Below are 27,204 nucleotides of genomic sequence, written 5' to 3'. Positions count from 1 at the left end.
CATGTTGGAGAACACACAACCATCTTAACTCTAATTTCCTAAAATAAAAAGCCTTCTTTTTGTTTTGATAGAAACCTGTACACATATATACAAATTTTACATTAAGTTCATAAGTAAAAATAAGATGAACTGCTATACTTTGAGAGGAGAATCTGAGTAGAGTTCAATAAACAGTAAAGTACAGAGACATGGCCAGCTTTGATAGTAAACTTGAGATAGCATAGCACCCTCAGGCTGCTAGAACAAGCATCTATTTCCACAGTAGGACTCAAAGGATTAGACTCAGAAGCATAAACTCTATGAAGAAGTGATGGGAAGATAGGCCTGGCAGGTATATTTAGTTCTTCACATCTCAAAACCAGAAATTCACCTTCCTGGAAGATTTGTTGAAATGTTATTCGATTGTCATATCTTCTATCATAAGAGGGAGAGGCTATTTGCCTTGATAGAATTGTAGGATTTAATTTTAATCATTTGAATAGTCCCAGATAGTAACCCCCAAAATATGTAATTTATTATATATCAAAGAATACCTTTAACAATGTAACATGACAAGCCCTCAGCTTCTAAGACATGGTTCTCTTTCCAGAGGTCATTATTCTGGTTACAATAGTTCTGAATGTATGAAGTCATTAAGAGGATTAAATGAAATGAAACAAGTTGAATGGCCAGTCCAGAACTCTGAAAGAACTAGATTATTAGTACATGTGGAAGTCTTAATAACGCAAGAGATGTTTGGAACAGAACCATTAGCTGACTTGTGTATAGTTTCGAAAAAATAAAGTGGATTTTTTATTTGCTTGCTCAGCTGTTTTTTGTTTTGAACCAGAACATCTCATCCTTTGTTTTAGAGGTTGAAATGTCGTAAAAAGTGATGTTTTCCTTAGGATGCTGATAAATGTAAATTGCCCAGAAACAAACCTAAAAGCACTGTACAAAGTACTTTGAAGTTTCACTGTAACTATGCAAATCTCAAAAGCAGAGACTTGGTCTAACCTACTTCTCTTCAGTGTTTAGTGTAAGAGTTAGCACATAAAATGGGGCAGAATACAGTGGTAAATACATGAATATGTAGGGAGTGAGCTAGCAATGAGTAATACTGAGGGATGACAGATTGGGAAAGTTTAGGAAGTGTAGCAATAGGAAAGGGAAAGGGGAGTGTGATGTTTCACTTTAAGTTTCAACTTGTCACAGTCTACAATCCACTGAAAAGTGTCAGTGTCTAATGGTCTAGCTCAGTATGGCCATTAGGTAAACTTAGGTAGGATATTGCTTTTTAATTTGTTAATTGAGTCAAGAAGAGTCAGCTCACTGTGGGTGGTACCATCCTCTAGGTTTGGCTGTGAGACAGTGCAGACGTAGGCAATGTTACTTGAGTACTAGGCATACATATATTTGTTTTCTGTTCTTGATAGTGTGTGTGTAACTAGTTATGTTAAATTCCTGCCACCTTGACTTCTAACCCCAATAAACTCTTATCTCCCAAGTTGCTTGTCTTGAGGGTATTTTTATTTTACACTAGCAGAAGTGAAAGGAGGTCAAGAGGCTATTCCTTGAGATTGTTAATATCTCTGCCCCAGATTACTTCCAACTTTGAGTTACAGTTGCATGATCCAAATACTTCTACTGCAATGGAAATATTAACAATATTAATATTATTGTTGTTATTTTGAGACAGGGTTTCTAAACTGGGTAGCCATAACAACCCTGGAATTCACTATGTAGACCAGAGAACGGCCTGTGGCTGGGTTCTTGGATTAAAGGCATGTGCCACCATGTTCAGTCATATTATTTTAAAAAAGATGTTTGCTGACTACAGTCTGAAGGCAAAAGTCTGAAATAAAGCAGGCCATTGATCATGAAAAACTGAATCAGGCATGTGGTTTTCATGAAGGGAGAAAGAAAACCATCAGTCTTTCCATGGTGGGTGAATTGCAGCCAAAGAAAGGGATATAGGACAATACAAGTTTATGGGATAGACATATTAGAGAAATGAACTATTTAAGTAATATGCATAATAATAAATACAATGGAAATTCTTCGTATTGAATGGCTTATTTGGATTATTTCTTTGAGGGAAGTGCCAAGTTTTTAAATATTTATTTTTAACTTTCTAATACCAAAGCATATTTATAAACAAAATTAAAGTGTATCACTGACATTCAAAACTAAATGGTATACTGGACACAGAATATGGTTCTTTTTTAAAAGGGTGCATTTATTCTGGGGAGGTAGATAAATGGGCACAGGCCTGATGACCTGAGTTCCATTCCCAGAACCCATCAGGTAGAAGGAAAGGTTCAGATTACATCATCGTCCTATAACCTTCTTCAAACATACATGCCTTTTTCCACACAAGCATAAAAGAGGGGAAATAAACAGTTGTTATATTTGTAAATACATACATTTTATGCTAATATATTGTGTTTAGATTTCAATAATGTATGTCCCTTAATTATGCAAAAATTTAAATTTTTATCCCCATTCATAAACATGCTCAAGAAGAGCACAAGAATATAATTTTGAACTGACAAAAAATGGATAAAAGACTGGACCAAGGCAGCAAACAGCCTTCCTTTTATAAGTGTGAGCTCTACGGTCATAGATTCAAAACAGATAGGTGGGAAATATTTAGCTAAGCATTACAGTTTCATTGTAATACATAGGATCTCTATCATTTTTATTGGACATTTTTTCTTTTTACATTTCAAATGTTATTCCCTTTCACAGTTTGCCGTCCATAACCCCCTATTCCATACCACTCCCTCTTCTATGCAGGTGTTCTGACACCTAAGCACCCACCCCTTCCCACCTCCCCAACCTGACTTTTCCCTACATTGGGGGTCCAACAATAACAGGACCAAGGGCTTCTCCTTCCAATGATGTCCAACATGGCCATCCTCTGCTATGTATGTAGCTGGAGGCATGGGTCTGTCCATGTGTATCCCTTGGGTGGGAGCTCTGGTTGGTTGGTATTGTTTTTCTTATGGGGTTGCAAGCCCCTTTAGCTCCTTCAATCCTTTTCCTAACTCCTCCAATGGGAACCTGGTTCTCAGGTCAGTGGTTGGCTCTGAGCATCTGCCTCTGTATTTGTCATGCTCTGGCAGAGCCTCTCAGGAGACAGCTATATCAGAAATATAGGATAAAATAACTGCATGCATTTATTTTATATAAGTCATAACATATAGTCTAATGATTATTTAAAATATAGCAGCATATTACTATTATAAAATGTTTAAGGTGCATGTTCATGTCCACATGCACGTGTTGACATAATAGTGGCACATGGACGTGTGTTAATTAAGGAACAACTTTCCCTGATGGTCCTTGCCTTCCACTTTACTTGTGAAACAGTCTCTTGTTCACAGTTGCATGCATCAAAATGTGTCAGGTTTAGTCGTTTGATTCCCATGGATTTTCCTGATTTTGCTTCCCATCTCACTGTGAGAGTGTTAGGATTAGACAGATGAGTATATAAAGCATTGAAGCTTCTTAGGGCCCTTAAACTAATGCCCAGTGACATGTTAGAACAACCACAACATTCTTTTTGCTAATCGAAGTCAGTTTATCCTAATCTATCCCAATGTGCTTATGTGAATCTCAGAGTCTGGGTTAATTGGAATAATGATAATTTTATAACTGCCAATCTCTTTTTGACCTTGGTCATTCTAAGGCTACAAGCAAATTTCTAGCTAGATTACATTTAATCAGTGTATGTTAAGATCTCTACAGTTGTGTTTTCTCATCCATTGTCTTCATCCATCGTACATAAGACTCATTAATGGTTCCCCGAAATGGATTAGTTTTTGCTTTTCTTTTCTTTTACAAATTATGTTCAGGTATCTTTCAAAAAGTTTCCTCAAGGAATTTTATGAAAACTAAATGATACAATAAAATATCTAACTAATCACACTTCAAGTTGTTGCTTTATGTGTGTCTAAGTTTGCCTGACACGTAACAGACAACAAGAAAAAATGAGAACTTACACTTAGAAAGATTTACATTTATTTTCAGTTATATGAATGTGTCAGGATTGCTATTAAGTGTGATGTAATGCCTTTGAAGGCCAGAGGAAGTCTGGCTTCCATGGAGGTAGAGTCCTAGGTGGCTGTGAATTGATCAATGTGACCGCAAGGTAAGACTTTTTTTTTATCTTCCAGAAGAGCAACAAACATTCATAAGCGCTGAGCCATCTCTTCAGACCTCAAGTATCAATGTCTTACAGAACTTTTATCATCCATAAGTTTTAAAAATTACCAGAAGATAAATTCTTCCCAAGGAAGTATGCTTTGTAATGTTTAAAGAAAACCATGCTGAGTTAATTCTTTCAGTAGCTGTAATCAGCATAATTTGAATATTTCATATCAGTCTCTTTATCATTATAGTAAGTAGCTTGGGCAGCTGATAACTGCCTCTGCTACTTCTCAGACCCATTTGATCAGTAATCATTGCCTCCTCTAGAGCCAGCCCTTCATTTCCATTGGTGCTGCCTTAGATACAAAATGCACCACTCTTAAAGTTTTCCAAAGCACACAAGAGCTCTGTAAAGCAGTGCCTTTTATGTGTGTTTAAGTGATCTTAATGATGAAAGAAAATAATTTAATTTCCCACACATGTGCCAAGAATGTTTCCTTAATGGCACTCAGGAACACTGAAACATGCATTCTTGACAATTCTGCAGAACTTAGTTGAGGCTTAAGACTAATTCCATACCAGAAAATTATCTCCTTTGTGTAAAACAGAAAACGATAAGTGGCAACTTCCTACATTTTTAAGTAGAGAAAATTATTTCTCAGCTTTGCTTGCCTGATGTCTAAAAGTATCTCTAACTATACTGAACAGGAGAATGAGCAGAGTATTTTGAAACAAGTGTTCAAACCTAATAATTTTTCTGATTCTAATTGCTTTATTTTCTATATTATTACATTAATTTTTTCATCTTTATTAACTTGGGTATTTCTTATTTACATTTCGATTGTTACTCCCTTTCCTGGTTTCCGGGCCAACATCCCCTAACCCCTCCCTCTTCCCTTCTCTATGGGTGTTCCCCTCCCCATCCTCCCTCCATTACCGCCCTCCTTCTAACAATCACGTTCGCTGGGGGTTCAGTCTTGGCAGGACCAAGGGCTTTCCCTTCCACTGGTGCTCTTACTAAGCTATTCATTGCTATGTATGCAGTTGGAGCCCAGGGTCAGTCCATGTATAGTCTTTGGGTAGTGGCTTTCTCTCTGGAAGCTCTGGATGGTTGGCATTGTTGTTCATACATTATTTTTTTTTAACATTTGTGCCTCCTTACTTTCTGGGCTGCTTTCATGTGAGACATGATTGTCTTCTTATGAAGAATCATTTTAGAAGGGTATTAAGACATATTTTGTTTGTAAGTTAAATATACCAAAAATATTCACAATTACATCATTTTTAAAAATTGGATATTTTTATTTATTTACATTTCAAATGCTATCCCCTTTTCCAGTTTCCTCTCCAGAAAACCCCAATCCCATCTTTATGGCTCATAAATAAATAAATGGAAGGATACAAAATTCTCAAAACAATCACAAACCAATATTTTACATTCATGAAAATATACACCGCCTCAAATATGAGGGAGTTGTTGATAGAATTAAAAATATTCTATAGACATTTCTTAAAGACTTCACTTAATTTACTATTAAATTTGTGCTGCTGGGCATACACTATAATATAAATATTACATACATTATTGTTTATTTACAGGTACGTGTAAAATTACCCTTATGTATAATTAGTTGAGTCGATGTTTTGTTTACATTTACTTGATGTCCAAGACTATTATTTATGGCAGGAATAAGAAACTCAAGTAAGAGGCAAGTAGATCTCTGAGATTGGGGTTAGCCTGGTCTACAAAGTAAGTTCTGGGATAGTTAGGGCTAGCCAGAGGAACCATGTCTTGAAAACAAAACAAAATAAAAAAAAAAAAAACCAAAAAACAAATAAAAGCCCCAAAAGACAAAAGAACAAAAACCAAATCAAAAACAAAACAAAAACAAGAAAGAAATTTAATTAGCCAGTGCTGCCTTCCTTTAAGTTTATTCTATAAAATAGATGTTTACACTGAAGTGTTGCTTCAGATTGACTACTGTGTATGTGTCTTTGTGTCTATGTGTGTATGTGTGTGATTGAGACTGAGGAGGCCAGAGACGTATTTAATCCCATTGACCTTAAGGACAGGTAGTTGTGAACAAGCTAATGTGGGAGCTGGGAAGCAATTGTGAGTTTTGTTATCTGAACAGACAAGCCAGCCTTCTAGCCTCAGCTTCTACTTCGTTAATTTCTCATAATTACATGTGCTTGAATAACTATGTATCTCTTGATAGTTGTTTTTGTCACTTATGATTGCTTTTTAATCACTTTAGATTTCAATAAATCTTTGACATATTCTATAGATAACCATGGAAGGTTAAACCAGGAACCTACAGGTTTACATTGTTATATATGATGATACATGTGAGGGGAGGGTATCTACATGAATTCAGAAGTGGTATTAAGTTTTTAATCTATTCCTGCTGTTAGACGATAAGAGGAAGTCAGGGAGATTGATGAGAAGTTGCTGTTTATCCACTCATGCATTGTTGGTGTGTAAGCAGGGTGTGGGAGACTTCTTTTCAGCCTCATTAAACAAGTTAATCATAGAAATCAGAAGGAAAATTCTAGACAGTGTGGAGAGCACTTAAATTTAAACAATGCATTTTTATGGCTAAGATATAGACAGATGTGGCTACGTTCAGGTGTCAGTCAAAAGACATTGCCATCATTAAATCTATTGTGGATAAATAGAAAACTAAAAGAACATTTCTCTAGTTTTATTACTTTTGCTGAGATTAAAAGTACTCTGACAAAGGACAAATAATTAAGAACAGGGCTGGAGAGAAATCTCAATAGTTAAGAACATGTACTTTTCTTCAAGGGTCCTGGAATTCCATTCTCAGCATCTTTGTGGAGTACCTCATGACCCGGCTACAGTTGATCCAGTACCCACTGCTGAACTCAACATACTTTTTCACACATGGGGTAGTTTTCCCTCTAACACATATACACACATAACAGCAATGAAATAAAATTTTAGAAATAAAACAATTAGTAGAGAGTTTATATTAGGTCAAAATTGCAGGGTATGTTCTATCATATACTCAGGGCAATGGGAACTTAAAGAGACACATCACATCCGCTGTTATGAACACACAAAGTGAGTTTGCGAAAGCATGCAAAATTAGTGAAGTCCTTTCTCTTGACTATTATATGGCACAAGGCCACAAATCATGCAATAGTGACACCTGCTTTCAGATTGATTTTATCAAATCATCCAAGCAATCAAACTGACCCCCACAGATATGCCCACAGTTCAGCTTGATCTAGAGAGTCTCAAAGTCATATATGTGTATCTATATATGTGCATATACATAGATATTCATAATGTGCAGAAGATTATCAATCAGCTATGAAAATCATTCCTTAGAATTAAAATGTTGCAACAAATTTGAAAACGATATGAATATCATATCTGTAAAATCTCATTGTGGTACTTTTTGAATAGAAATTGCAAAAGACTGTCTAGTCAAAGACAACTCAGTGTACATTTAGTGAGTTCATAGCAATGATCTCAGCATGGCTGGATGAGGTTAGTTACTCCAACCCTTACTAAATGCCCCATTCGACTTTCATAAGCACCAGTTATAAGAAAGAACATACGTCTGAGAAAAGGTATGGGGAGCCATGGGGTAAAGAGAGGGAAGAGGTGGAGACGTCAACCCCATGCTAAGAATTTCAATGACATCTTTGGATCTAATTCATCAACACATCGTGTTTTAATTTTCTTTATTTCAGTTTGTGTTCTCAGTTTCCTAACTGACCCATTGGATCTTTAAACATTTTATTTGGTTTCAAAGATACGAAAGTTTTTCTCGGTATATTCTCTGGCTCATTTTCATTTAATCCTAATGTGTTCAGAAAAAGTTTTTCATATGCTTCTATACGCATCCGATTTACTAAGATTTCTTTTATTTTGGAGATGGTGGAATTGAGTGTTCTGTTGGTATCAGCCAGGCTAGGCATTTTTATACTGTCGTTCCCATTCTTTTATACTTATATATTTTCACTATGTTCTGTAAGCTACTGGAAAATGGAACCTTCAAACCCCCTGTTACTCCTCATGGAATTACTTTCATTTTTAATGTGAGATGTTTACAGTTATCAGGAGCATGAACTTTCACAATGAATTCCCCGTTTAGCACTGTTGGTACTTGTTTGAAATGTACTTTACCTAATAAGCAGAGCTCATCCAGTTTTCTTAGGTTAAGTGTTAGCAACAAAGCCTTTTATTCCACTTTCTTAATTTAAACGTACATGTTTACTTATATTTAATTTTTCTAGTGTATAGAGTCAAGTACTGTTTTAGTTTGTTTAGTTTATTATATTACATGTAATATAAGTATTGGTCTAATCATTGTATAGTATTTTTTCCTGTTGATTTTTGGCTCTTATTTCTTTTTTTGAATTGTAATTCAAATTTTGTCATCTTTATTATAATAGAAATTTTGGCTCACTCTATTGTTACCTTGGGTTATTTTTGTAACTGATTGGCCTAGAGTTGACTTGACACTATCTAGTAAAATTTAGTCTCAAAGATAAAATTCAAAAATTAACAATAAGAGGAAAATATGAAAATCAAATAAACTTTTATAAAGCACTACTTGATCTGTGTCCTTTTGGCTCTTGTGTCATTATTTTTTTTTCTGTGCAAAATAATAGGTTTTTATTTTATTTTATTTTTTTTATTATTAACTTGAGTATTTCTTATATACATATCGAGTGTTATTCCCTTTCCCACTTTCCGGGCAAACATCCCCCTCCCCCCTCCCCTTCCTTATGGGTATTCCCCTCCCAACCCTCCCCCCATTGCCGCCCTCCCCCCATAGACTACTTCACTGGGGGTTCAGTCTTAGCAGGACCCAGGGCTTCCCCTTCCACTGGTGCTCTTACTAGGATATTCATTGCTACCTATGGGGTCAGAGTCCAGGGTCAGTCCATGTATAGTCTTTAGGTAGTGGCTTAGTCCCTGGAAGCTCTGGTTGCTTGACATTGTTGTACTTTTGGGGTCTCGAGCCCCTTCAAGCTCTTCCAGTTCTTTCTCTGATTCCTTCAATAGGGGACCTATTCTCAGTTCAGTGGTTTGCTGCTGGCTTTCGCCTCTGTATTTGCTGTATTCTGGCTGTGTCTCTCAGGAGCGATCTACATCCGGCTCCTGTCAGTCTGCACTTCTTTGCTTCATCCATCTTGTCTAATTGGGTGGCTGTTTATGTATGGGCCACATGTGGGGCAGGCTCTGAATGGGTGTTCCTTCAGTCTCTGTTTTAATCTTTGCCTCTCCCTTCCCTGCCAAGGGTATTCTTTTTCCTCATTTAAAGAAGGAGTGAAGCATTCACATTTTGATCATCCGTCTTGAGTTTCGTTTGTTCTAGGGATCTAGGGTAATTCAAGCATTTGGGCTAATAGCCACTTATCAATGAGTGCATACCATGTATGTCTTTCTGTGATTGGGTTAGCTCACTCAGGATGATATTTTCCAGTTCCAACCTTTTGCCTACGAATTTCATAAACTCGTTGTTTTTGATAGCTGAGTAATATTCCATTGTGTAGATGTACCACATTTTCTGTATCCATTCCTCTGTTGAAGGGCATCTGGGTTCTTTCCAGCTTCTGGCTATTACACATAAGGCTGCGATGAACATAGTGGAGCACGTGTCTCTTTTATATGTTGAGGCATCTTTTGGGTATATGCCCAAGAGAGGTATAGCTGGATCCTCAGGCAGTTCAATGTCCAATTTTCTGAGGAACCTCCAGACTGATTTCCAGAATGGTTTTACCAGTCTGCAATCCCACCAACAATGGAGGAGTGTTCCTCTTTCTCCACATCCTCGCCAGCATCTGCTGTCACCTGAGTTTTTGATCTTAGCCAATCGCACTGGTGTGAGGTGAAATCTCAGGGTTGTTTTGATTTGCATTTCCCTTATAACTAAAGATGTTGAACATTTCTTTAGGTGTTTCTCAGCCATTCGGCATTCCTCAGCTGTGAATTCTTTGTTTAGCTCTGAACCCCATTTTTTAATAGGGTTATTTGTTTCCCTGCGGTCTAACTTCTTGAGTTCTTTGTATATTTTGGATAAAAGGCCTCTATCTGTTGTAGGATTGGAAAAGATCTTTTCCCAATCTGTTGGTTGCCGTTTTGTCCTAACCACAGTGTCCTTTGCCTTACAGAAGCTTTGCAGTTTTATGAGATCCCATTTGTCGATTCTTGATCTTAGAGCATAAGCCATTGGTGTTTTGTTCAGGAAATTTTTTCCAGTGCCCATGTGTTCCAGATGCTTCCCTAGATTTTCTTCTATTAGTTTGAGTGTGTCTGGTTTGATGTGGAGGTCCTTGATCCACTTGGACTTAAGCTTTGTACAGGGTGATAAACATGGATCGATCTGCATTCTTCTACATGTTGCCCTCCAGTTGAACCAGCACCATTTGCTGAAAATGCTATCTTTTTTCCATTGGATGGTTTTGGCTCCTTTATCAAAAATCAAGTGACCATAGGTGTGTGGGTTCATTTCTGGGTCTTCAATTCTATTCCATTGGTCTATCTGTCTGTCTCTGTACCAATACCATGCAGTTTTTATCACTATTGCTCTGTAATACTGCTTGAGTTCAGGGATAGTGATTCCCCCTGAAGTCCTTTTATTGTTGAGGATAGCTTTAGCTATCCTGGGTTTTTTGTTATTCCAGATGAATTTGCAAATTGTTCTGTCTAACTCTTTGAAGAATTGGATTGGTATTTTGATGGGGATTGCATTGAATCTGTAGATTGCTTTTGGTAAAATGGCCATTTTTACTATATTAATCCTGCCAATCCATGAGCATGGGAGATCTTTCCATCTTCTGAGGTCTTCTTCAATTTCTTTCCTCAGTGTCTTGAAGTTCTTATTGTACAGATCTTTTACTTGCTTGGTTAAAGTCACACTGAGGTACTTTATATTATTTGGGTCTATTATGAAGGGTGTCGTTTCCCTAATTTCTTTCTCGGCTTGTTTCTCTTTTGTATAGAGGAAGGTAACTGATTTATTTGAGTTAATTTTATACCCAGCCACTTTGCTGAAGTTGTTTATCAGCTTTAGTAGTTCTCTGGTGGAACTTTTGGGATCACTTAAATATACTATCATGTCATCTGCAAATAGTGATATTTTGACCTCTTCTTTTCTGATCTGTATCCCTTTGATCTCCTTTTGTTGTCTGATTGCTCTGGCTAGAACTTCAAGAACTATATTGAATAAGTAGGGAGAGAGTGGGCAGCCTTGTCTAGTCCCTGATTTTAGTGGGATTGCTTCAAGTTTTTCTCCATTTAGTTTAATGTTAGCAACTGGTTTGCTGTATATGGCTTTTACTATGTTTAGGTATGGGCCTTGAATTCCTATTCTTTCCAGGACTTTTATCATGAAGGGGTGTTGAATTTTGTCAAATGCTTTCTCAGCATCTAATGAAATGATCATGTGGTTCTGTTCTTTCAGTTTGTTTATATAATGGATCACGTTGATGGTTTTCCGTATATTAAACCATCCCTGCATGCCTGGGATGAAGCCTACTTGATCATGGTGGATGATTGTTTTGATGTGCTCTTGAACTCGGTTTGCCAGAATTTTATTGAGTATTTTTGCGTCGATATTCATAAGGGAACTTGGTCTGAAGTTCTCTTTCTTTGATGTGTCTTTGTGTGGTTTAGGTATAAAAGTAATTGTGGCTTCGTAGAAGGAATTCGGTAGGGCTCCATCTGTTTCAATTTTGTGGAATAGTTTGGATAATATTGGTATGAGGTCTTCTATGAAGGTTTGATAGAATTCTGCACTAAACCCGTCTGGAACTGGGCTCTTTTTGGTTGGGAGACCGTTAATGACTGCTTCTATTTCCTTAGGAGTTATGGGGTTGTTTAACTGGTTTATCTGTTCCTGATTTAACTTCGATACCTGGTATCTGTCTAGGAAATTGTCCATTTCCTGAAAATTTTCAAATTTTGTTGAATATAGGTTTTTATAGAAAGATCTGATGATTTTTTGAATTTCCTCTGAATCTGTATTTATGTCTCCCTTTTCATTTCTGATTTTGTTAATTTGGACGCACTCTCTGTGTCCTCTCGTTAGTCTGGCTAAGGGTTTATCTATCTTGTTGATTTTCTCAAAGAACCAACTTTTGGTTCTGTTGATTCTTTCTATGGTCCTTTTTTTTTCTACTTGGTTGATTTCAGCTCTGAGTTTGATTATTTCCTGCCTTCTACTCCTCCTGGGTGTATTTGCTTCTTTTTGTTCTAGAGCTTTTAGGTGTGCTGTCAAGCTGCTGACATATGCTCTTTCCTGTTTCTTTCTGCAGGCACTCAGCGCTATGAGTTTTCCTCTTAGCACAGCTTTCATTGTGTCCCATAATTTTGAGTATGTTGTATCTTCATTTTCATTAAATTCTAAAAAGTTTTTAATTTCTTTCTTTATTTCTTCCTTGACCAGGTTATCATTGAGTAGAGCATTGTTCAATTTCCACGTATATGTGGGCATTCTTCCTTGATTGTTATTGAAGACCAGTTTTAGGCCGTGGTGGTCCGATAGCACGCATGGGATTATTTCTATCTTTCTGTACCTGTTGAGGCCCGTTTTTTGACCAATTATATGATCAATTTTGGAGAAAGTACCATGAGGAGCTGAGAAGAAGGTATATCCTTTTGCTTTAGGATAGAATGTTCTATAAATATCCGTTAAGTCCATTTGGCTCATGACTTCTCTTAGTCTGTCGACATCACTGTTTAATTTCTGTTTCCATGATCTGTCCATTGATGAAAGTGGGGTGTTGAAATCTCCCACTATTATTGTGTGAGGTGCAATGTGTGTTTTGAGCTTTAGTAAGGTTTCTTTTATGTATGTAGGTGCCCTTGTATTTGGGGCATAGATATTTAGGATTGAGAGTTCATCTTGGTGGATTTTTCCTTTGATGAATATGAAGTGTCCTTCCTTATCTTTTTTGATGACTTTTAGTTGGAAATTGATTTTATTTGATATTAGAATGGCTACTCCAGCTTGCTTCTTCTGACCATTTGCTTGGAAAGTAGTTTTCCAGCCTTTCACTCTGAGGTAGTGTCTGTCTTTGTCTCTGAGGTGTGTTTCCTGTAGGCAGCAGAATGCAGGGTCCTCGTTGCGTATCCAGTTTGTTAATCTATGTCTTTTTATTGGGGAGGCCATTGATATTGAGAGATATTAAGGAATAGTGATTATTGTTTCCCTTTATATTCATATTTGGATGTGAGGTTATGTTTGTGTGCTTTCATTCTCTTTGTTTTGTTGCCAAGACGATTAGTTTCTTGCTTCTTCTAGGGTATAGCTTGCCTCCTTATGTTGGGCTTTACCATTTATTATCCTTTGTAGTGCTGGATTTGTAGAAAGATATTGTGTAAATTTGGTTTTGTCATGGAATATCTTGGTTTCTCCATCAATGTTAATTGAGAGTTTTGCTGGATACAGTAACCTGGGCTGGCATTTGTGTTCTCTTAGGGTCTGTATAACATCAGTCCAGGATCTTCTGGCCTTCATAGTTTCTGGCGAGAAGTCTGGTGTGATTCTGATAGGTCTCCCTTTATATGTTACTTGACCTTTTTCCCTTACTGCTTTTAATATTCTTTCTTTATTTTGTGTGTTTGGTGTTTTGACAATTACGTGACGGGAGGTGTTTCTTTTCTGGTCCAATCTATTTGGAGTTCTGTAGGCTTCCTGTATGTCTATGGGTATCTCTTTATTTAGGTTAGGGAAGTTTTCTTCTATGATTTTGTTGAAGATATTTACTGGTCCTTTGAGCTGGGAGTCTTCACTCTCTTCTATACCTATTATCCTTAGGTTTGATCTTCTCATTGAGTCCTGGATTTCCTGTATGTTTTGGACCAGTAGCTTTTTCCGCTTTACATTATCTTTGACAGTTGAGTCAATGATTTCTATGGAATCTTCTGCTCCTGAGATTCTCTCTTCCATCTCTTGTATTCTGTTGGTGAAGCTTGTATCTACAGCTCCTTGTCTCTTCTTTTGGTTTTCTATATCCAGGGTTGTTTCCATGTGTTCTTTCTTGATTGCTTCTATTTCCATTTTTAATTCCTTCAACTGTTTGATTGTGTTTTCCTGGAATTCTTTCAGGGATTTTTGCGATTCCTCTATGTAGGCTTCTACTTGTTTATTAATGTTTTCCTGTGTTTCCCTAAGTGTGTTCATGTCTTTCTTGAAGTCCTCCAGCATCATGATCAAATATGATTTTGAAACTAGATCTTGCTTTTCTGGTGTGTTTGGATATTCCATTTTCGTTTTAGTGGGAGAATTGGGCTCCGATGATGGCATGTAGTCTTGGTTTCTGCTGCTTGGGTTCCTGCGCTTGCCTCTCGCCATCAGATTATCTCTAGTGTTACTTTGTTCTGCTATTTCTGACAGTGGCTAGACTGTCCTATAAGCCTGTGTGTCAGGAGTGCTGTAGACCTGTTTTCCTCTCTTTCAGTCAGTTATGGGGACAGAGTGTTCTGCTTTCGGGCGTGTAGTTTTTCCTCTCTACAATTCTTCAGCTGTTCCTGTGGGCCTGTGTCTTGAGTTCACCAGGCAGCTTTCTTGCAGCAGAAAATTTGGTCTTACCTGTGGTCCTGAGGCTCAAGTTCGCTTGTGGGGTGCTGCCCAGGGGCTCTCTGCAGCGGCAGCAACCAGGAATACCTGTGCTGCCCCTTCCGGGAGCTTCAGTGCACCAGGGTTCCAGATGGTCTTTGGCTTTTTCCTCTGGCGTCCGAGATGTGTGTGCAGGGAGCAGTCTCTTCTGGTTTCCCAGGCTTGTCTGCCTCTCTGAAGGTTTAGCTCTCCCTCCCACGGGATTTGGGTGCAGAGAACTGTTTATCCGTCTGTTTCTTTCAGGTTTCGGAGGTGTCTCATGCAGGTGTCCTGCTGCTCCTGGGCCCTCCCCCACGGGAGCCCAGAGGCCTTATACAGTTTCCTCTTGGGCCAGGGATGTGGGCAGGGGTGAGCAGTGTTGGTGGTCTCTTCCGCTCTGCAGCCTCAGGAGTGCCCACCTGACCAGGCGGTTGGGTCTCTCTCTCACCAGGTCTGGGAGCAGAGATCTGCTGCGGGCCGGGATCCGCGGGTGTGGGACTTCCGGTAAACACAGAACGTGCCTGGTCCTAGAGAAATTCTGCTTCCGTGTGTCCCAAGCTCACCAGGCAGCTTCCTTGCAGCAGAAAATTTGGTCTTACCTGTGGTCCCGAGGCTCAGGTTCGCTCGTGGGGTGCTGCCCAGGGGCTCTCTGCAGCGGCAGCAACCAGGAAGCTTGTGTCATTATTTTTATGTGCTTCTTTTTTATACTAATGTTATAAGCCTACAAAATATTTTAGTTATGTGAAATATTTAGTCATAGATGATAGAAGATTAAATAAAGACACATTTAATTTATTTGGGTTTCTTCAGTTTGCCTGTGAAAATCTTTTCCATCTGGCATTATTTCCTTTTGGAAAAAATGCTTCCATATTTGATCTTGTCAGGGTGTCTGGCTAAGGGACCATTGTGATTTGTACTGAAAGATGCTGTTTCTCCTTTAGAACTGTTTTCACTCAGGCTACACCTCAAGGTCAACAGGCTTGGTTTTTCTGGCAATTGTTTTTGTTCAGGAATTTCAAGGTGTTATTCACCTGCCTCCTGACACAGCTTCCTGAGATGTATCGACTGGTTAGTTCCCCTCTGCAACATATATTCATACTATACCTAAACATATATTTAGGGTTAATATTTAAGTTTTTTTTTTACAATTTTTATTCTTGCGAATTTAACGTGACCTTAGTTACCCCAATTCCTCACTAATTTAAACGATTTAAATATATTATATGTAGACATCATTTTCTTTTCTTCATTTGTAATTAAACTGTATTAAACCTTTTGATTTTGCAAGTTTGTATTTTTATTGTGTTTAGAAACCTTTGGTATATACTTATCAAAGATATTTCCAATCCTCATTTTTCTGCCCTTTAGAGATTCAAAATACACAGGTATTCACAGCTGCTTGCAGGTGGAGTATCCCAGAGTTCTGTTCTCTGCCTAGTCCTTTCCAGTCTTTTCTCTATGTGTTTCTTCTTTATACAGATTAAATAACCTTTACACAGGTGTTTATCTGCTCTGTCCTGGAATTGTGCTGTTAATACAAAACAGTATTTTATTCTTTAGTTTGCTTTCATAGCTGTGTATCCTATACTTTTGTTGTGGCATTAATGGAGATATTCCAACTGATTTTTTCCATAGTGTGCATTATAAATATGCTTCCTTTTTATTCCTGGAAAGGTTTTAGTAAACACCACAGAATCTGGACACTGAATATTATTGTACTCATATGACTATCATTAAAAGACCTTCTAAGATGATGCAAAAGGTATTTGGAAGGGGCTTGCTCTGTACCTTTTGTTAATCAGACTACTGTTCACGTCTGGTTTTGTCTCACTGTTGAGGTACAATGTTCTGAGTATGTCAGTCAGTGCTGCATGATGTAAGTAGAATTGTTCTTACCTGCCTAATAATTTCAGTTTCTTTTTTCTCTTTTATTTTCCTCTGGGGTGTGTGTGTGTGTGTGTGTGTACACTCATCCATTTGTGCACACATGGAAGACAGATGATAATATCCAGCTGTCTCCCTCATTTAAACACCTTACTTTTTAAGATGGTCTCTCAGTGAATGCAAAGCTCACAGATTCAACCAAACTGATGGCTCATTTGTCCTCCACCATCTTTCTATCTCTGACTCTCATCTTTAGCAGCAGGGTTACCAACTCATACTCACATTGCCTGGCATTCAGTCATGTATAGAAGCGCTAAGGATCTAAACTGAGGTTCTCATGTTTGCTCAATAAAACCACTTCCCTTTACCCTCTGACAGTTTCTTTATGTGAAAACCACTGAAGTCTTCTGCCCATGGACTCCTCATCGTACCACACCTTGCACTGTACAGCATCACTCAGCCTGCACCTTCCATGACTTGGGGTTATATCTAGAACATCCTCTGAGTGCCATGTCCTTTGTTTCTCTAGTCAGTAAGCTCAAGCAATCTCACAGTTCATTAAATGCCCTTTCTTTTTTTCTTCTTTTTTTATGGTGAAAAAAGTGTATATTTAGAATTAGCCATCTGGACTCACTTTAGATGATCCCAATCTTGTTGGCAACATCTAGAGCATCATAGTTAGGAGCCAAGCGAACAGACGCCTTCTTCTACCAGTCAGGCCATATCAGGGGATTTACTTTGGGCATATCAATGTCATAGAGTTTCTTCAAGGCTTATTTGATCTGGTGCTTGTTGGCCTTGACATCCACAATGAACACAAGCGTGTTGTTGTCCTCTATTTTCTTCATGGTTGACTCGGTGGTCAGTGGGAATTTGATGATAGCATGGTGGTCAAGTTTGTTTCTCCTGGGTGCACTCTTTCGAAGTTATTTTGGCTGTCTCTGGAATGGCAGAATCTTGGGCAGCCGGAAAGTGGGTAACATTCAGATCTTCTTCTTTTTGTGGCTGTGAACACCTTTCAGCACTGCCTTCTTAGCTTTCAAGGCCTTCGCTCTGGCTTCGGCTTTGGGAAGGGGCAGGAGCTTCCTTCTTTGCTTTGGTGCCATCTTGGTGAAAAGGCTCAATCCCCTTTCCTTCTCAGAATTACTATCCTTTACTGGCTAATGTTCAGTGTCTTACAGAGCATTTTTGTTACATTTTTTAAAAGTATGTTGCATTGTCTTTTATTTTGTTTTGTTTTCAGTTAGATTAGAGATGTTGGTAAAGATGATCCCTATTAATCATCCTGAGATTGACGTATGCAGGCATCAAAAGGTGAATTGACCCTGGGTAATATTTAATCTCCAAAGTTTGGTCTCAGTTGTAAGAGTAAGTTCCCAGCTGTGAATAAATATAGAAATGCTTGCACAACAATCAATTTATTATTTCACAATACAACTTCAGTAAGTAGTGGTGTCATCGAAATCATTTAATACACAGTTGCTAGACACAAAGAATTTACTTAACTTTTACATTTGAAATGTTTAGTGTATACATGGTATTTGCCAGTCCCTTGTAACTTACATTTTTCCAAGAGTATTTCCCAGTCTATTGTCTAGAAAATGTCACTATGAACAACAAATCTTCCCCAGTGTATATTTGAAAGAAAAGTAAGGTTTCAAATACCACCTAGATGCTATAAAACTCTTTGTCCTTGTCTGCTCTCTTAGCTTTGATTATTCAGCCAATATTTCTAGCATGCTTAATGATTGTGATGACTAGTTTTTAATTTTTAATTTTACAACCTAGAATCACCTGAGAAGGATGCTTAGTTGAGGAATTGTCTAACCAGGTTTTCTGGAGGCATGCCTGTGAAGGATTGTCTTGATGGGTAATTGAGTTAAGAAACTCACTCTTTGTGTGGGTGGCACCATTATATGAACTGGGCTTTGAACATTGTGTGGATGAAGAAAGCTAGATGTGCATAGTGCCAAACAAGCTTCTATTTCTGCTCTTAACTGTGAACATTTTATGACTATCTATGTTGTATTCTTCCCTTTGACTCTCCCACTCAGTGATGGGCTGTAACCAGGTTGTAAGCTGGATAAACTTCTTTCTGCTCTGAAGCTGTTTCATATCAGGATAATTCATCACAGAAACAGAAATAGAACTGGAATAATTAGCAAAGCTGAAAAGCTAACTAGAGTTTTCTCAGGTTGATTATATCTAATCAGGATGTATTTCCAATCTCATTAATTAATATTTTCCTCACCTCTGTTGACTTTCAAAGATCTCAATGGAAGGAAACAGTAAAGTCCCTGAATCATGTCTTTCTGTGTTAGTTAGTCAATTTCCTACATGAAGATTGCATAATCAACCACAAAAGCTTCACAGATCTGTACTTCATATGTCACTGGATGAAAGGTAGCAAGGTGGAGACTATTTTTCTGCTTGTATTTTTACTTGTAAAATAGTATTATTTAATTTGTATTGGTGTGTACACACACACACACACACACACACACACACACACACACACACACAATTAATGCAGGTGCTTAAAGCACCAAGGATGGGGCATCAACTTCTCTTACTGGAGTTCTAGTTGGTTGAAAGTCACCAGACATGGTGCTCTGAACAGAAATATGGTCCTCCACTGGAGCAGCCACTGCTTTTAACCACTGAACCATCTCTCCAGCCCCTGTTTACCCCCTTTTCAACATAGCCACAGTAGGATAAATATTTACAAAAGCTCTCAAAAGTAGTTTAGGCTTTATTTTCATGGTAGGAACAATTGAGCCATCAGCAGCTTGGCGTTCCAACCTTGCTGTATGACACAAAGGAAAAATCATGTGGCTTTCGTCATGCTCAGGCTCTTACCTGGACTTCAGTCAGCACGGTTTTTCATTTTCTATGGACTGAATAAGATAATGGTTGTAAAGATTGCTTCGGGACCCAGACCATTCATCTGTACATTTCCCAAAGATATGTGTGTCTAAATTTTCCATTTTCAGTGTTTACAATGATGGTGAATACAGAGCCTGAGTCTATAATATACCATTTTCTTATTTAAAAAAAACTCTTTTAAAAGATTCAAAATAGGAGATAAAATTGCTCTTTGATTTCAATGTACTCTGCATGAGAGCAGGGACACATGACTACAATGAAAGTGCGCAACATTTCATGACAATAGCGCTAGCGACTGGAAACTCATTTCGCTAAGCAATAGAAGGAAATATTTCCAAGTCTGAAACACTTTGGAAGTTTACTTTTGTTGATGTTGTTTTTCATACCTACATGACAAGAGGGTACCATACAGCAGAATAGAGGATATGCGAAGTACAGAAGGCTGGCCAAAATGGCCTTGAAGCTGGTGCTTGAAGAATAGCACAGAAAGAATACCATGTTCACAGATAGTAATTGCAAAGACCTGTTTGTGAATCCCTTTAACTATCCCTCTGAAACTATTACTTATAGAGAAATGATTTTTAAGCAGATAATTTCTCAAAGAAATAATTTTAACAGAACGACTATGAATAGAAAAGAGATATAGAGTTTCTGGGATGTTGGAAAGGAAGAGGCAATTTTCTTCAGGGATTCAACCCCTGCTAGGTTGTCTATGATCCAGTAAATGAGTCCACACCTGCTCACATGCTAGCATTAGAAAATGGACCTGATGGAGTTAACAAAAAGCATATGTGAGTTTTGGAGGGAGAAGTAGCAGAGGGTATGGAAGTATTTGGAGGACAAGTAGTAAGTTAACTAATCAAAATATATTTTACATATTAATGAAATTCTCAAACACATATATGAAGATAGATGACCCTTCTCAGCAACAAATGACAGACTGTTAATATTCCTTACAGAAGCATAATACTTGCTTTGTAAGCAAAATATATTTCAAATAATAAGATCAATTTTCACACATATCTTGAATATAAATTCTAAGTATTCTTAAAATTATCACCATTTTCATTTTCTTCCTGCCTTCAGTGATAAGAATTATTATCTTGTCTTTCTACTATAACTTCTGATATTTATCTATTAAAATAACAAGTGGAGGGCCAGAGTTCAATTCTCAGAACCCACACAAAAACACACAAGCTTAGATATAAGCAAAAATTAAAGTTTAGGGGTTGAAGGGATGTCCCAATGGTAAAGTGGACACGGTGCTTCTGCAGAGGACATGAACTAGCACCCACACAACAGTTCACAATCCTCAGCAATCCCAGATCCAGTTCCAGACAGATCCACTGCTGTTTTCTTCCAGTTTTGAACACAGCACAAGGTGATGCATTTACATGCATGCAAGCAAAACTGCCAATCTCACAACTAAATTTAAACTGTTAAAATAAGCAATAAGTTAATCTTCAAAGATGATTACCCAATAGAAGCTCAATTCATTTGTTTCCAGTTTCCTGTTGTTTGACCCTTCCATGATTATTGATGGTATATGCTGCAAGTTAATAACCATTTTCAACATATTGGGACCATAAATGTTTCAGGATTTTGATTTGAATTGTATGTGAAATATTTTCATGAATGAGTGCCCTGCATGGACATTCAGTCCTAAGCCAAAACTCCAAATCTATTGTGCTCCCAAATCCAAAACTCTTTAATCCATCATTTTGCTATTGGTTCAAATATGGTATTAGGAAATATGGATGCTGATGACCCTCTGCCTCTCGCAGTTGAATATGAGAAAGCCAGGGGCCAAACTACTTTACTGAACTTCTATCCCTGTGCTCATCCCCAGGAAGAAGCCTCTCTGTCCTATCAACACATCCTTCCTTCACCATCTCACCCTGTATCTTGTTTGGTCAACAGTTGACTTCTCCATTGTGTGATTCTGCCATTTGCTTCCTGTTTTCCTCACTCTCATGTATCCTTCCATTCTTAGTATACACTGATGGCTTTCAGTTTTCTCTGAACTTATGTGTTATCATGGTCCTTGTTATGCAACCTCAGCTCAGGGACAAAGAATTCCATGTAACAGTTTACTCGGCCCCCACTCTTCTTGCTCTGGTTGCTATGCCACACTCACCAAGGAACTGCAAATATTCTGCTAAATGTAGCAACAAGATTCCAATTGCCACATTTTGGGTTGTATTAAGTTTATATCCAAGAACGGTTGATTGTAAATTTTATTATTTTTACCACGAGTGGCTGACAACTACATGTCATTCCAATTGTAGGACCTCCAGTACTTTTCTCTGGCCTCCACAGACACTGAACTCATAGGTATACCATACGTGCGCGCGTGCACACACACACACACACACACACACACACACACTCTCTCTCTCTCTCTCATAATAAACATATTGTTTTATATAAAAATAGAATATTATGGGAAATGGCCATGTGTAAAGCAAATATTCATAATTTTTATATTCTGGAATATAAGGGAAATACATGGAATTTCACGTTACTGAAATATTTTCTCATTAACTAAATGTCCATAATTCTAGCTGCACTCCCATTCATAGCCTTCCAAGCACATGGATCCTGTGTTAAAAAGAGCAGATGATCTCTAAATTTGAGGTTGGCCTGCCATTAGCCTAGGAGACATTACTGTGTGTCCTTCTGTCTATCCATGAGCTATGGCTCATGGGCAGTCTCCACTTTAGTGAATATTATGATCCTGAGCAGGATATGAACTAGAGGGTCTGTACCCTTGTGCACTGACTGGCCATGTGCACTAGAAATGTTTTATAAAAACAGCACTTTGAAGGCATTTCTTTACCCATCCCATTTTTAGATCACAATGAAACATGGGTACATTTTTCTGATCACAAACTATACTTTCCTAAGTCACGCCTTTGCTGCCTCAGGAATTTTTCCAAAAGTTATCAATCTAAAGAGTCCAAATACCTGGAAATTTCCTCCCGACCTCTCTTTCACCATTGTCAGATGGGAACTTGGAATGTCTTTCAGTAATGGTGAGTTTTGAGGGGATATATTATAGAAATCTGTCACACCCTTTATTCCACAACAAGGAAGTCCTGGTCCTGATAGCTGGGGACCATTGGACCTTCTCCTCATAAATCAGTGGAGACACTTTATGGCATCCTTATCTGCCTTGTCAGGCTGTGTTTTTTTTTTTTTTTTTTTGTCTGTCACTCATTGTTTTTATTCCCATCAAGAACACCCCCTTCCTTTTGCAGAAATGAACACTGGAAATTTAAGGAATGGAAGTTTTACTTAACTTAGTATTGGTTACCTGCTAAGTAAATCTCAGTTTTCATATCAACAACGCAGATAAAGCAGATCCAACCATTAGATATCACTCTATATCTTGAATTAGATGATATGAATAAAATGTTAATATTGTATTTTGCCCTAACACAAATCCTCATAAATATGCAATGCCATTCAATTCTAATATCTGACCCCATTGTATCTGTGATTAGGGACTCAGAATCTCAGAATTAGAACAGAAATAATTATTAGAAATAATATAGTCCTCTAATTATTAAATATTCTTTTGGATCAGGACATCTGCAAGTTTCATGATTTTATTAAAGCCAAATAGCGGTTATGCAGGTGTTAAATATTAAGGATAGATAGATAAATACATAGATAATAGATAGTTAGATAGATGATAGGTAAATGATTGTTAAATAGATAAATATATAGATGATAGATAGATAGATAGATAGATAGAGAGAGAGAGAGAGAGAGATAGATAGATAGATAGATAGATAGATAGATAGATAGATAGATAGATAGATAGATGATAGATTATCTAATGGTCCAGATTTCTAATGTTGACTATTTCAGATTAATTAAATGTTTGGATATTATATGTTCTATACATTTTTATTGGTGTCAAAAACCGGAACTGCATCAGTAGCAAAGAAAATAGTTGTTGATCATCCTACATTGATTAGAAATACATATAGCAGCTTACTTTCCACCTCATATAAACTAGGACTAGTTTGTGGAATAACATCAATGAAACATTTCTTTTAATTTTCATATGTAGCTAATTGTAAGAGAAAAATAAAACTGTAATTAATATATGAAATGACCTAACTATTCTTATTATGAAGTCTATGAAGAGGATTACACTTAAAACTCTTTTTAAGATGCTTAGACTGTGTGAAATGTATTCAGACTCATTCTTCTTATTTCTCTAATGGAGCTATGTAGGGGGAAAGGAATATTTTAGACAGATGAAGGACAGAGACAGTAATTCTAATTTAGTATATATAGTAAATATATGTGTGTATGTGTATACATATATGCATACATGCACATTTGTGTTGTTTAATGTCCATTAAGTCATAAGAGAAGTAAGAGAATAAGAGCAGACATCTGCTGAGAGAAAACTAAGTTGTATTTATTCATTGTGTATGCAACTTAAAATTCTTTCTAACAATAAAATAATTTTCAAAACGTGGCAGTGTCATAAAGCAGTGTCAAAAGCCAACTGAGTTTCAAAGGGTAAAATTTCTGTTTGGTGGGATAAGGATAATTACTCAAGACTATATCATCTGTATCCTTAGAAATGTGAAAGTTGAATCTGAGTCAGTTACTGCTATTTATATCCTATGAGTATTATTTAAAAAAATTAAAATACTTTCCTTTATTTTGACTCATGTAGCAATCATTTGATTTTTACTATGTGCTGTTATGATGCTTATAGAGGTGTCAAAACATTTTAATACAATTGACATTTTCTTTATGTATTTTTTGCTATTTATTCTATTAGTTATTTGTTGATATGTGTGCGCGCGCGCGCGCGCGCGTGTGTGTGTGTGTGTGTGTGTGTGTGTAAGTGCATGAACATGAACATGAGAGGCCAAAAGAGGGCCCTGGATCATCTAGACCTGGAGTTAACAGTGGTAATGAGCCACCTTATATGAATGCTTGGAACTACACCTGAGTCCCCTGCAAGAACATTCAACAGTCTTAAAAGAGGCCCCTTGCTTCCAGTTTCCACCTCCCTTGTGAATATTTTAAATAAGCTGCATAATAAGACTCTGAACATGAGCTGGGAAAGGAAGGCATGATTTCCCCCTTGAGAACCCTTAGGTGTTTCATCCAATTACAAATCTATAGGATCACTTAAGTCCAACAGAAATCAAAGTAGCTGATAACTGTTTGTAATTTCCTACTACTGAATACACTCTGAATTTCATCTTAAGGAATTCTTGCTTGGAAGAAGAAAGCTCCTTTAATATTGCCAATGCCTAGAACATGGTCTTTAATGAATAAAGACAAAAATATTAATTTTCCAGAATACTGTGGCAAATTGATATGGCTCATTATAATTCACTTGAACATGCTGTGATATTTAGTTATTTTATTGTTAGTTGCAGTACTATTAGTTTTCCTTCTGTTTGCAAATTTTAATTATTTTAATTTACATTTTTTCTGTTTCATCGCCCATACTTAAGAAAAATCAAAATATCAATTTTTTTGGGTCTTGCAACCATGAATATTCAACAGCTATAGAAAGCTGAACAAAGGCTGCACAAGATTGATCCTTAAACTTTACAACGTGAATATGGGAGGGACTCATGAGGCCTTACCCCTTTCTGAAGAGGTATTGGCAGGTAGTGTTTGTTGGACAGGCAACATGGTGGCATTGTTTTCAATGGTATTGTCACTGATAAGTTGCTCATACGATAGTAAATAACCCAACTAACTATAATTAAACTCCATGTTTGAGGAGGACAACTGGTCAGGAAGAAGGGTTTCAGAGGGAGAATGAGGGGAGAAAGATAAGATAATAGGATGGATATAATCAAAACGGCTGTATATGTCTATAAAAATTGCAAAGAATGAAGAAAGAGGGTCTGGAGAATGGCTCAGGGGTTAAGAGCTCTTGCTGCTTGTAGGGAGCAGAGGAGTCTGTGAATGAATAAAATCTTGAGCAAGTCAATGCATATTCTGCCAGTCAGGATGGTTGAGGACTCTGAGACCGATTAGCCTGTGGTAAATTGGCAAAACCATTGCACATGCGGCCCAGGCTCAAGAGGTTTAGCAAAATTTCCTGCAGAAACTAAATGTTCTTGAATCACTCAGTGTGTGCAAAGAGAAGCACATGCAGCTGCTTCCTTTCCCTGGAGACCACCTCCTCCAGAGACAAGCTAAGCTATTTTCCTATGCTGTATCTGACAAAGACTCTGAGGTTCAGGGTTCCAGTGGTAGCTGTAGCAGTAGCATTTGGGAAACCTACCTGAGTTTAGCTTTGTTGTGTGTGTCTATGCTGTCTTCCTTGCATTGCTGCCACTAGGCAGGGTACCAGAGCCCAAAGTCCTGTGACTTGAAGCATCTCCTTTTACAGAGGACATCAGTTAGGTTGCCATCATGATACTGGGTAGTTTTACATTAATTTGACACAGCTAGAGTCACTGGAAAGGAGAACGTCTCAAATGAGAAAATCACTCAGTAAAATTGGGTTATAGGCAAGCCTGCATGGTATTCCCTTAATTAAGCATAAGGAAGGGGAGGGGGGAGGGGGATGTTTGCCCGGATACCGGGAAAGGGAATAACACTCGAAATGTATATAAGAAATACTCAAGTTAATAAAAAAAAAAAGAATTGATGGAGGAAGACACAGCCCATTATGGGTGGAGCCACCTCTGGTCAGATGATCCTGGGTGCTATAAGAAAGTAGTTTGATCAAGCCATTGGGAACAGGACAGTAATCAGCCCCCCTCACAGCCTCTGAATCAGCTCTTTTCTATATCAGCCTGCCCTATTTAACTTTTTGTCCTGACTTCCTTGGATGATAAACTGTGTTGTGGAACTATAAACCAAATAAACCCTTTCTCCCTGAGTTGCTTTGGTCATGGTGTTTTGTCACAGCAATAGAAGCATTAACTAAAACAAGCACTCATATCAGATGCTAACAAATGCTTGTAACCCCTAACTCCATAGAATCTAATGCCATTTACTGGCCTCTAGGGACATCTTCATGTTTGTTTGTGGGGGTGGGGGGTGGGGGTGTGTGTGTACACACGCATAGAAGCATACACAAATACCTCTACACATAAATATAATAAATCTTTGGAAATAAAGTAAAAACTAAAAGAATTGAAGAAAGAATAAAGATAGACAAAGGATGAAAAAAGGACACGATCTGTATATATAGGAGAAGAAACAAAAGACAGAATGAAAAGAATCAGTTAGATTGTACTAGAGAGCCAATATAGTGTCACATGCCTTTTATCCCAGCAAACGAAATGCAGAGGCAGGTATCACTCAAGGCCAGTCTCCTGTACATGTATGATGTGCAAGCTATCCAGGGACTGAGACATACAGCAAATATTTGCAGGAATAAAAACTCCTTGAAAAATAACACTATAGTTATTCAGGTAGTTGTTTGTGTGTGTTTGTGCTCCATAACATGAGTGTGAAGGTCAGAAGCTTTTTTTCCCAGTTATTGAATATTTCTTTCCTCTGGATGTCCTTCAGTTCCATAAAGTTGGTTGTCTTTTGTATTGCCATTGACTTCTGTTGGCATATTAGCAATGGGTGGATAGCTAACAAAATTCACAATAAAGACAATGGGAAAATAGACATTTCCTTACATCATAAAATAAAGTGTGTACTTAACTGTTTGCTTTTGCTCTAGGTTTCATCTTTTATATATGAAACCTGAGTG

General features: G+C 37.6%; 1 protein-coding gene and 1 pseudogene across 1 annotated transcript in view; one reads left to right on the top strand and one right to left on the bottom strand.

Moving 5' to 3' along the window:
• Positions 1-27,204, top strand: part of Dpp10 (dipeptidyl peptidase like 10) — a 1,676,457-nt gene that overhangs the window by 679,975 nt on the left and 969,278 nt on the right. The window lies entirely within an intron of this gene.
• On the bottom strand, positions 17,240-18,144 carry Rpl23a-ps18 (ribosomal protein L23a, pseudogene 18; annotated as a pseudogene).

The sequence above is a fragment of the Rattus norvegicus genome, chromosome 13 (assembly GCF_036323735.1).
Source record: "Rattus norvegicus strain BN/NHsdMcwi chromosome 13, GRCr8, whole genome shotgun sequence".
In the NCBI taxonomy this organism is placed as follows: Eukaryota; Metazoa; Chordata; class Mammalia; order Rodentia; family Muridae; genus Rattus; species Rattus norvegicus.
This window is presented reverse-complemented; position numbering and strand designations above follow the sequence as displayed.